Source organism: Corylus avellana, chromosome ca5 (genome assembly GCF_901000735.1).
Source record: "Corylus avellana chromosome ca5, CavTom2PMs-1.0".
Classification (NCBI taxonomy): Eukaryota; Viridiplantae; Streptophyta; class Magnoliopsida; order Fagales; family Betulaceae; genus Corylus; species Corylus avellana.
Window position 1 is genome coordinate 22,653,066 of NC_081545.1, and position 11,238 is coordinate 22,664,303.

Below are 11,238 nucleotides of genomic sequence, written 5' to 3' on the forward strand. Positions count from 1 at the left end.
TGAGTTTTGTGCACCATCCACATCGAAGTTATTCTGAATTCTCTAATGGATCCAATTATATTACGGGGAGTGTTATGAGAGGAGGTATTGGAAAGTGATAAGGAGTCTTGCATGCTGGATTTGTTTAGTTAGAGTCTTTTAATTAAGATATAGCATCCCTAGGTTTATGCTTTGCTTTATGTTGTTATTAGTTGGAGTCTTTTATTTAAATTGAGTTAGGATATGTATTGCATTAGATAATAGTGCAGCACTTATCAAGTTATCTTGTTTCAAGTCTTAGGTTATCTCTATTAGTTTAAATTACAAATAATCCTCACTGGATTGAATTCCACGTGAATGAGTAAGTGTCATTGTAGGAGTTGAATTCTAAGTTCTAGAACTCAATTCCAAGAAGATTTAGTTTCCTCTATTTAAAGAGGAGATCTTTTAATAAGAAGGCATGCAAATTATATTCTCAAACTCTATTGTTTGAAAGAGGCCCAGGAACCTCCAATTTCCTACGCTAATTTTCCCAAGTTAGCACCATAGGTAAGAATAAGAAGCAAGATCCTGCTTCTTATCCTATCGAAGCTCGAGTTACTCGGTCAGTTACGCAATCACGTAACAAAGTGGTATCAGAGCGTAGTTCGATCTTGATGGCCGATCCACGTATGGAGCGAATGGAAAAACAACTCGCCAACCTTCAAACCATGTTCGAAGGAATGATAAAGAAGAATAATGAAACTGCCAAAATGCAAGCCGAGAACTCCAAGGAATCTGCCAAAATGCTATTCGAGAACTCCAGGGAAATAATGGAGATCAATAGAAGGTTGTCCAAAGAAGAAAAAAATTATGGGGAAAATTCTACAGCAAGAACTCGTGACAAGCCACACCATGGAAACCAAAATTCCACGGCGCCGAAATTAGCCAAGCTGGATTTCCCAAAGTATAATGAAATGGACGATCCTACAAGCTGGATTTGCCGAGTAGAGCAATTCTTTGAATTTCAAAGAACTGCCGAAGAAGAGAGGTTACCAATGGGAGCCTATCACCTAGAAAAGGAGGGTCAATTGTGGTATCAATTGTGGAAGGAAGATGAGGAGATACCAACCTGGAATTCTTTAAAAAAAGCACTCCACATACGCTACGGCCCAACCATATTCGAAGATCATTTTGACGACCTTACAAAATTGCAGTAGACCGGATCTGTGAGGGAATACCAATCCCAATTTGAACAACTTCTTAGTCGCGTTGGGAAGTTATCAAACTCGCACCAATTAGGGTGCTTTATCAGCGGCCTTAAAGGAACAGTGAGGACGGAGGTGCAAGCAGGTAGACCCAATTCATTAACTGAAGCCATCGGTCTGGCCAGATTGTACGAAGCAAGGAATTGGAGTTTGAAGAAACCTCCAATATCAGGCGAGAGGCGCATAACACCAAAGGAGACAACTCCTCCGTTGCCTCCCTTAAATCTGGACAAGGGCGAAACTATTCCAACATGTCGCCTATCTACCTCCGAGATGCAAGAACGAAGAACACGAGGTTTGTGTTTCAATTGCGATGAAAAGTTTGTTCCGGGGCATCGTTGTAAAAAATTATTTTTCATCGAAGGAGTATACCTGAGTGAGGATGAAAACGAAGAGGAAAGGGTCCACGATGATGCAAACTTGATGGGGGTGGAACCGATTATTTCAATACATGCACTAACAGGAACAACCGACCCACAAACAATGCGTGTGAGAGGGTATCTAGGAATAATGGGAGTGGTTGTTTTGATGGATTCGGGAAGTACTCATAACTTTCTCAATCCACAAATAGCCAACAGATTGGGATTGAAACCAAAACCCATTGGAAAGATGCATGTTATAGTAGCTAGTGGAGACAAAATTAGTTGCACAGGTCTATGTGCAGGGATACCGTTGTGCTGCAAGGAGAGCCATTCACGGTGGATTTTTTCATATTACCCATGGATGTATGTGAGGTGGTTTTGGGTACTCAGTGGTTACGCACGCTTGGACCAATATTTTGGGATTTTGCAAAACTCTTGATGAAGTTTTCATGGAAGAACCGAGAGGTGGAGTTAAGAGGCCTCAAACATCTTGTGCACCGATTGGAGGGAGAGAAGATGATGGAAAGAGAGGCAAAAAGAAGGAAGATCGGGTGGGTCCGTCATAAATGGACACATCAACCAAACCTATCATGCAGCAACAATTTCCAGAAAATTGTCCTTGAGGACAAGGACAGTTCAAAGGGGGGAGGAATGTTATGAGAGGAGGTATTGGAAAGTGATAAGGAGTCTTGCATGCTGGATTTGTTTAGTTAGAGTCTTTTAATTAAGATATAGCATTCCTAGGTTAATGCTTTGCTTTATCTTGTTATCAGTTGGAGTCTTTTATTTAAATTGAGTTAGGATATGTATTGCATTAGAAAATAGTGCAGCACTTATCAAGTTATCTTGTTTCAAGTCTTAGGTTATCTCTATTAGTTTAAATTACAAATAATCCTCACTGGATTGAATTCCACGTGAATGAGTAAGTGTCATTGTAGGAGTTGAATTCTAAGTTCTAGAACTCAATTCCAAGAAGATTTAGTTTCCTCTATTTAAAGAGGAGATCCTTTAATAAGAAGGCATGCAAATTATATTCTCAAACTCTATTGTTTGAAAGAGGCCCAGGAACCTCCAATTTCCTACGCTAATTTTCCCAAGTTAGCACCATAGGTAAGAATAAGAAGCAAGATCCTGCTTTTTATCCTATCGAAGCTCGAGTTACTCGGTCAGTTACGCAATCACGTAACAGGGAGCAAAGTAAGCTAGGAAGTGAACTCACAAAGTGTCAAATTCTACCATAAACTCATCAACGAACTCTTATCCAATGGTCAAATTGCTTTTTTTTTTTTCTTTTTTTTTGTTTATATATATATATATTTTCCAATTCTATACATGTCATTTTCTTCGAAAAATGTTATTTCAACTACTAAATTTGTTATGTTTCTTCAATTTATTAATTTAATTTATGGTTTAAATGGATGGATAAAAAATGCTTTAAACGAATTCAAATTGAGCTAAACCAAAGCCCAACATACTCTTCTCAAAATCTTCTATCTACCTGTAAAATTTGGTCAAAAATAATATTTCGGGAAGTAGATCAAGACGGGCTCGAAATATATTACCTTGTGCCTAAAATCAATTATATATATATAATTTATTTCTTTTATTTCTTTTTATAATCGATATATTCAACCGTAGGACATACAACTGTTGAAAACATTTGGATTAGATTAATTCAAATTTTCAATCTTATGGACCAGAGTTTTACTTAGTAAGATGATGGTTTAGTATATAATTAACCATGTTAGATGGGTGCCATTAATATAATAGGTCAATGTAATTCTCTAATGGTTGCAATTATTTTACTGAGAGCAAAGTAAGCGGTAGAGTGAACTCACAAGGTGTCAAATTCTGTCATGACCTCTACAACGAACTCTTGTCTAATGGTCAAATTGTTGTTGTTGTTGTTGTTTTTTATTTTTTTATTTTTTTTAAGTTGTATATTTTTTATTTCTAATTCTATACATGTCATTTTCTCCAAAAAATGTTATTTCTACCATTAAATTTGTTATATTTTTCCGATTTATCAATTTAGTTAATGATTTAAACGGACACATGAAAAATGTTTCTTCTGAAACTTTGGACTAATGAAAATGGTTTAAACGAATGCAAATTGAGCCAAACCAAAACCCAACGTAATTTTCTAGAAGTCTTCTATCTTCCTGTAAAATTTAGTAAAAATAATATTTCGAGAAGTAGATCAAGGCGGGTCGGGAATCTATTACCTTGTGCTTAAAATCAATTATATATATATATAAAATTGATTTCTTTTGATAATTGAAATATTCAACATGAAGACATACAACTGTTGAAATCGTTTGAATTTAACTTATTCAAATTTTCGATCTCATGGACTAGAGTATTACTAAGTAAGATCATAGTTTAGTATATGGTTTAGCGAGAGCGAGAGCTTCTTATTGGCCAAGCTTGAAAACACATTTCATACCTCGGTTCGAGAGCTTCGATCAAGATATCGGCTCAAGAGCTCGGCTCAAGATCTTGGCTCGAACTCGAGCTTTGCTCGAATTGGTATCCTCCTAAACGAGTGGGCCCTATAAAGATTTGAGGTTTTTGGGAGTAGTCATTGAGAAAGCTGCCTAGAAGCTCATGGATGATTGTCATTTGGAAGTTACCCGTGCCCTAAATCTTAGCGTTCTAGCTACAGAAAAATTTGTTAAACCGGAGTTGACTAAGTCTGTATTGAGGGAATTGGTAATAGAAGTGTTCGGAGAGGAGCTTCCGGTGCAAAGAGAAATAAGGAGGAGCAAGTAGGACAAGTCCTAGCTTAATGCTGATTAGGTAACTCATGCATGTCTTCAAGCTTTCCTTGTACATAAACCTCAGTTGGTTGATTCTCTCTTAGTAAATTGTTTTCTTCAATATTTACGTTGGTGTTGGTTAGTGAGTGAATTTTAGATATATCATATAGCCTAAGACACAATGCAAGCAATATTGAAGAAAATACCTTGGACAACAAACACAATGAATGCCTCCATAAAAATCACGAGACTAATGAATCAAAAAGAAAACAACAGTTGGTGTACGTGGATGTACAATCCTCGTACCCAGTTTTTTGGGTTTAGGAAGGGTCACAAATTTTCCAAGCAATGGGTTCCACAAAATAAGGGCTCATTTAGTTCGCTGAATACCTATTCCATTGTTAGAGGCAATAGTTATTATTGGGAATGGAAGGGGTTGGAATGGAATAGTTATTCAAATTCTCTAGTTTGCTAGCAATACATATTTCATAATTGGAATTAAACTAAAATTACTAAAAAGCCCATTCGATTTCTAATTTTTCCAAATAACAATTTTTTTTTTTTAAAAAAATGGTTAAACGTGTGGTGGCCGACCACCCCAATGGCTGACCGACCACCACAGCATGCACTGGGGGTGGCCGCGGGCCATCGCCGTTGAGATTCTAGGGTGGCCTTGCCACCCCGATTCACATCGGGGGTGGCTGCGCCACCCCCAGAAAACCTCGCGAGGTCGTCTATGGGTGGTGAATCGGGGTGGCCAAGGCCACCCCCAATGGCCCTAGAGGTGGCGTGGCCACCCCCAGAGGGCCTCGCTAGTCCACCGCACCCTCCGAGGGTGGCAACGCCACCCCCAGGGTCTTCTGTGGGTGGCTGGCCACCCATTGGGGTGGTTGGCCACCCATATGATTTATTTTATTATTATTATTATTAAGGTTAAATACTAAATACCCCTTGGGGTTTCATTGCTTTATTTTTTTTCCATAGGGTTTGATTTTTATCACAGGAGGTCCCTATGGTTTTGATAATAGACCAAACTAGTCATTCTGTCAGTTGACCGTTAGTTGACTTAACAGAAATCTATGTGGACCAATCAAATGTTGACACGTGGCACTTACTTTATTTTTTTTAAAAAAGCATTTAAAAAAAACAAGAAAAAAATTGGCCATCCCCTTGGCCATTTGGGGGTGGCTCGGCCACCACCATGGAGCCTAGGGGGTGGTCGAAACCACCCCCAATTTTTTTCGTTAAGTCAACTAACGGTCAACTGACAGAAGGACTAGTTTGGTCTATTATCAAAACCACATGGACCTTTTGTGATAAAAATCAAACTCTAGGGGGAGAAAATAAAGCAATAAAACACTAGAGGGTATTTAGTATTTAACCCTTATTATTATTATTAAGTTTGAGAGAGAGAAAAAAAAAAAGAAAAAAAAATGAAGAAGAGAGGAATATCTATTCCTGTGTGGATGAGAATAACTATTCCTAGGACCCTTACCAAACAGAAGAATGACTATTCCATGAGAATAGCCATTCCATTCCAGAGGTCTATTCCGCAAGCCAAACGGGCCCTAAGGGTATCGACATAACGCTTTAATAGTACTAACCTATTGCAAGAACCAACCACCTCAAAATGCTTCAAGCTTTTTATGAGAAACTCAACTGTATATTTTGATTAAACGATTTGATTGACTGGTCTTGTTCTATTACTTGTTTTTCAAGGCAAGCGGTGACAATGATGGTAATGTATCTGTGTCGGTGATTAGCCTCTTTTTTACTCCTTAGTCTTACTGAAACCGCTAGAAAGGAGAAGACTATCATTGCTACTGACATATTGTTATGGGAATGGTTTCTTGGCCGAATCTAAGCCTAAGTGCATTGATGCTCCGAGTTGGGGTGAAAGATGAGCTTTCCAAGCTCAACCACGGAGATCATGTGTCCAATGCTTGGAGCTGGTCGGGTTCTATTTTTTTGCTTCGTGTAGGAAGACGTTAGTTTTACAATTAGACGTTAGACTTGGACGTTAGATGATATTTAAAAGTCGATGTCCTCTTTTCAAAATTTAAACATTAAATCTTGGCGTGTGATTCTTAACCGTATAAGGCAGCTAATGGGGGCTTGAGTGGCACATTTGAGGCTGGCTCCAACCATGGTTCGCTCCGGTTGCAAGTCACAAGGCTAAATTTTTTTTTTCTCCAATTACACGTGGTGGCGCACAAAGGTATTCTGTCGCTAACATAATATTTTGTCTTACTTGCACTGCGCTGCACTATTGCACCCTTCATGCTCACACCCTCACCTCTCTCACTGCTCACTCTTCCATACTCATTGCACCTCTCATCTCTCACGGGTGACTATTACAGTGCCAGTGCCATTTTCGAATTCCTCTGACACCATCCGTACGATCGTCACCAAGGACCCATCCGTTGTCGAGGGTTCGCTCACTCAAATCAAGATGGAGATGCACCTTGGACTGATAGTAGGACTTGGCGTCCGGTGGCGCTACACCTTTGTCAGCCAACAGGAGTTTGAAGTTGCCACTTTGCATTTGTGTGTGGGCTGATGGTGTCTCATTTTCCAAGTCACCCAAGCCGGTTTCTTTGTTCCCCTCCTTCTCTCAGAGTTTCTGAGTAATAAGGATTTGAAGATTGTTGGAGTAGGCATAGAGAAAGCTCTACATCAGCTCAGAGATGATTACAATGTAAACCTGACCGCTCTAGATCTTTAGATTCTTGCTGTTGAAAAGTATGCCTAGCCGGAGTTGAGTAACGCTGGGATGATAGAACTAATAATGGAGATTCTAGGACAAAAACTTCCATCCCAAAGAAAAATGAGGAGGAGCATATGGGACATGGTTAAGCTGAGCCAAGATCAAGTAATTCACAGATGCCTTGAAGCATTTCTGTCTATGGAGCTTGGTTGATGTCTAATGGATTAGTGGGATGTGGCCTAATGGATAAGTGGGGATTCGTGGAGATTAGTGGGTATGTGGATTAGACAGTGGATTAGACTCTTACTGGAAATCTGACTTTGTAATAATTTATAGCAGAGATTATAATAAAAACATTCAAATTTCTTTCATTGAACAATTCTTTTTATTTTTATTTTTGGATAAATAACAATTCACTTTATTTTTCTTTTTAAAAAAACCCACCATTCTCTGGAAAATGGGTAACTAATTTGTATACATAATTATGTATCTTAATGTAACATGTACTTCCCAGATGGCATTGATGTTTATTTTGACAATGTTGGTGGCAAGATGCTTGAGGTTGTCCTCAACCATGTCAACAAGCACGCATGAATTCCGGTCTGTGGCATGATATCTCAATATAAGGAGGTGAATCATGTTGATGTCATCAACATACTTGCATGGTTTAGTATTGAGATGACCATGCATCATGCATGCATTTTAAAGTTTCTTGTTTGTTTGTTTGTTTGATGCAAATCTGGACAGAAATAGAAGGGGTATGAAATCTTCTGAATATAGTAGGCAAGGAGGTAAGGATGGAAGGGTTTATGGCTTTATCATATTTCAATCGTTTCGGGGATTTTACAAGGGAAATGCAGAGCTACATAAAAGAAGGCAAGATTAGTTCTAAGCTCAAAATCTACCATGGAATTGAGAACTACTTGGAAAGCTTAGGCTCTCTCTTCACAAGCTCCAATGCTGGAAAATTTGTAATTGAAGTTAATTCGCATGTTTGAAAATTACTATCTCCATGCCTTTCTGGTTTGAAGATTGCAATAACAGTCGTTGGATTTTTGAGCCATGTTATTCTTATTGGAATGATGCAGCCAACCTTGCATGTTTCTAAGCCATGTTATTCTCATCTTGTTCTATCATTGTTCAGTGTCCAGTTTTAGAACAGAATTGCGATGCCCGAATCATTGTTCATTGTTCAGTGTCCTGTTTCAGAACAGAATTGCTATGCGTAAATCATTGTTCCTGTCATTTATGTGTTTGATAACTACCACTCACATGCGTGCTTTCAATTCCGTTATATGATCAATTTGGGTGTGTTTGTTTTCTTTAAGCATTGTAGCTGACGTGGATTGATGTGAAAAAAGTAAGAATATTTGGTGTAAAAAAGTGAAAAGTGGTATGAAAAAGTCGAGTGTTTGGCAAGCCCTTTCATCCACCTGTTCACACACCATTTCCCCCAAAAAAATCAACAAAAAAATATTCTAACTTTTTTACTTTTTATATTACGTTATTCACTTTTTATTATTATTCAAATAAAAAAATCAATACAAAACAAAACTTTTTCACTTTTCAATACAAAAAATTCAAAACTTTATACTACATCAATCATTTTCAACTACAATAACAAAGGGAAACGGGTTGCCAAACACACTCTTTTGTTTTGTAGTGATTTTTTTAATTTATTTTATTTAAATAGTAGTAAAAAGTAAATGATGTGATATAAAAAGTGAAAAAAGTGAAAATGTTTTGATGTTGATTTTTTTGAAAAAATGAAATGAATAGTATTAAGGATAGGGGAGGGGGAACAAATAGTAGCAAATGTTTGCTAGGAATTCTATTAGGTTTTACGTGTTGACAAATGTAGTGTCAAAACATATTTGGTTGTAAGTTTTAGTTCATGATTAAGTCGGTGAAAAAGTTGATCTATTACATGCTTATTCAAGTTTATGTATGTTGTCATCAAGATTGACCTAATCGAATTAAAGTGGTCATAACTTTTGATTCTAAACTCTGATTGAAAGAAACTTATTAGAGGTAGAAAGTTGACTCAAAATGATACAACTTTGTATTTCATGAAAATTTTCTCGTTAAAATGTTTACTAGTTGAAAACGGAGTGTGAAGTGAGACAAAAATTATGGATAGAATTGCTTTACTACAATCGTTTATGAACGAGTTTGCAGCCGAGTTTTCCATAGAATGCCTCGTTTTGCGTACGAACAAGCTGCAAACAACCGCCTCAATGATTTCAGGTCAGGTCGGAAGAAATTGGAAATGGTACCCATATTCTAATTTTTAACCCTACTTTTCAAAACAATAAATAAATAAATAAAGTGAAACTTCACTTTAAACCCTTGAATTACTTCGCGTTTTGACAAGCCCCCCAAACTTTAAAACCTCTCAATTTGAACCATTGAACTTTCAATTACAGTCAATTTGAACCCCTCGTCAGATTTTAAACGTTAAAAGTGAGATGATGACGTTTATACCCTTGACTTTTTTTATAAAATTCTAAATTTACCCTTAATTCCAAAACTTTTTTTTTTTTTTAGAGGAAAAATCAGAAATATGTTGGTCTTTTTTGGTATTGTCATTAGAAGTTAATGGCTAAATCTGATGGAGGAGTTCAAATTGACTGCAATTGAAAGTTAATGGGTTCAAATTAAGAGGTTTTGAAGTTTGAGGGCTTGTCAAAACGCGCAGTAATTCAGGGGTCTAAAGTGAAATTTCTCCAATAAATAACATCCGAATCTTACTCACTTGCTTACGGTTAAAAGATGCACCGATTGGGTCATAACCGAATTGTATGCGGGTTGGATTTCTGAATTTTCGGCTCTAAACAGCCCTACTGTCTACTGAGACAACCGTAGGCCAGATCCATTCAGAACCATACCCAATCATTAGAATGAGAAATCCTATTCTCACTAAAGCCTATGGTTTTCCAAGAGAGTACATAAAATTGTGGGCCTCTACATTGTATCGTTGATGTACTTAATTTTTGGTCATGAAAAGAATTAAGTCATATGCCGTGGGATCAAAATTTAACATAAGAGTGTGATGGGCGGTGTTCTTTATTAGTTTATTGTGTTGTGTGATGTCCATTGGAATGGCAATGGTTTTTTTTCTTAAGCCATAATTTTTCAAAATATTCCTTAAGCCATAATTTTTTTTCTTCCTTTAACTCAAATGGGGGCTAATTAAAGTTAATCGGAGTAACTAAATAGAAACAGAATGAATTCCACGATTGTGCATATGTGATAATTTAACATAATTTTACGACTAGGAACTTTTTATTTTTGTTTTTAATATAGATGAGTTGAAAATCCAACTAGTTGCATAGACCAATTAAAAACAGATATGTAGCTCATAAGTTATAATTAAGGGAGCTAGCCTTGCTTGGTGGAATCGGTGAGTGGGAACGTTGCTAGTAAAATTGGTTATAGCGACTTTATTGATGTTTATAGGTGGAGTTGTGAGTGCGTCTAAAGATACTCATACATCTTAGCTTTTGGCCAACTTTTGGAGAAGCTGAAGAGACTCAGAAACGGTCCCTACAAGAGTAGAACGACAAAAAAAAAAAAAAAAAAAACCACACGAGGTACGACATGTACGTAGTGTGGCCCGAATCTGGATCTGGAAGCCTCCCATATGTTAAAAAGGGACACCACATGTAGATTCAGAGGCAGAAACTGGAGGAGAAAGACGAGGGAGTGCTGTAAATCTGACTTCTAAAACCAAAACAGAGGAGTAAAAAACAAAAAAAAAAAACCCTAAAGGAAATGGTGAAAGGGAAAAACAAAGAAATAATGAGAGAGATAGTCAGAGATATGGAGATGGAGGCTTTTCAGAGAGGGGTATGGCATTCCAGTTTCAATCTGGACATATGATGCCTCCTTTTTGATATCAAAAAGGGCAATGACAACAGAAAAGAAAACTAGTAGAGTTTCTTTTTCTTTTATATGGTTGTATTGTATTATAATTAATGTGAAGAAGTCTGAAACAATGATTGCGGGTTTTCTTTGTAGATATCCGAATTCTTTGTTCTGATTATATCTACGACTTTTGTGGTTTTCTTTTCTGCATGTGTAGAAAACTAAAGATTCTGAGTTTGTTGGATGGCCTTCTCACTTTATTTTTTGGTATTCCTAGCTTTTATAATGTTCAAAAGAATCATCATAGGAAAGAACAT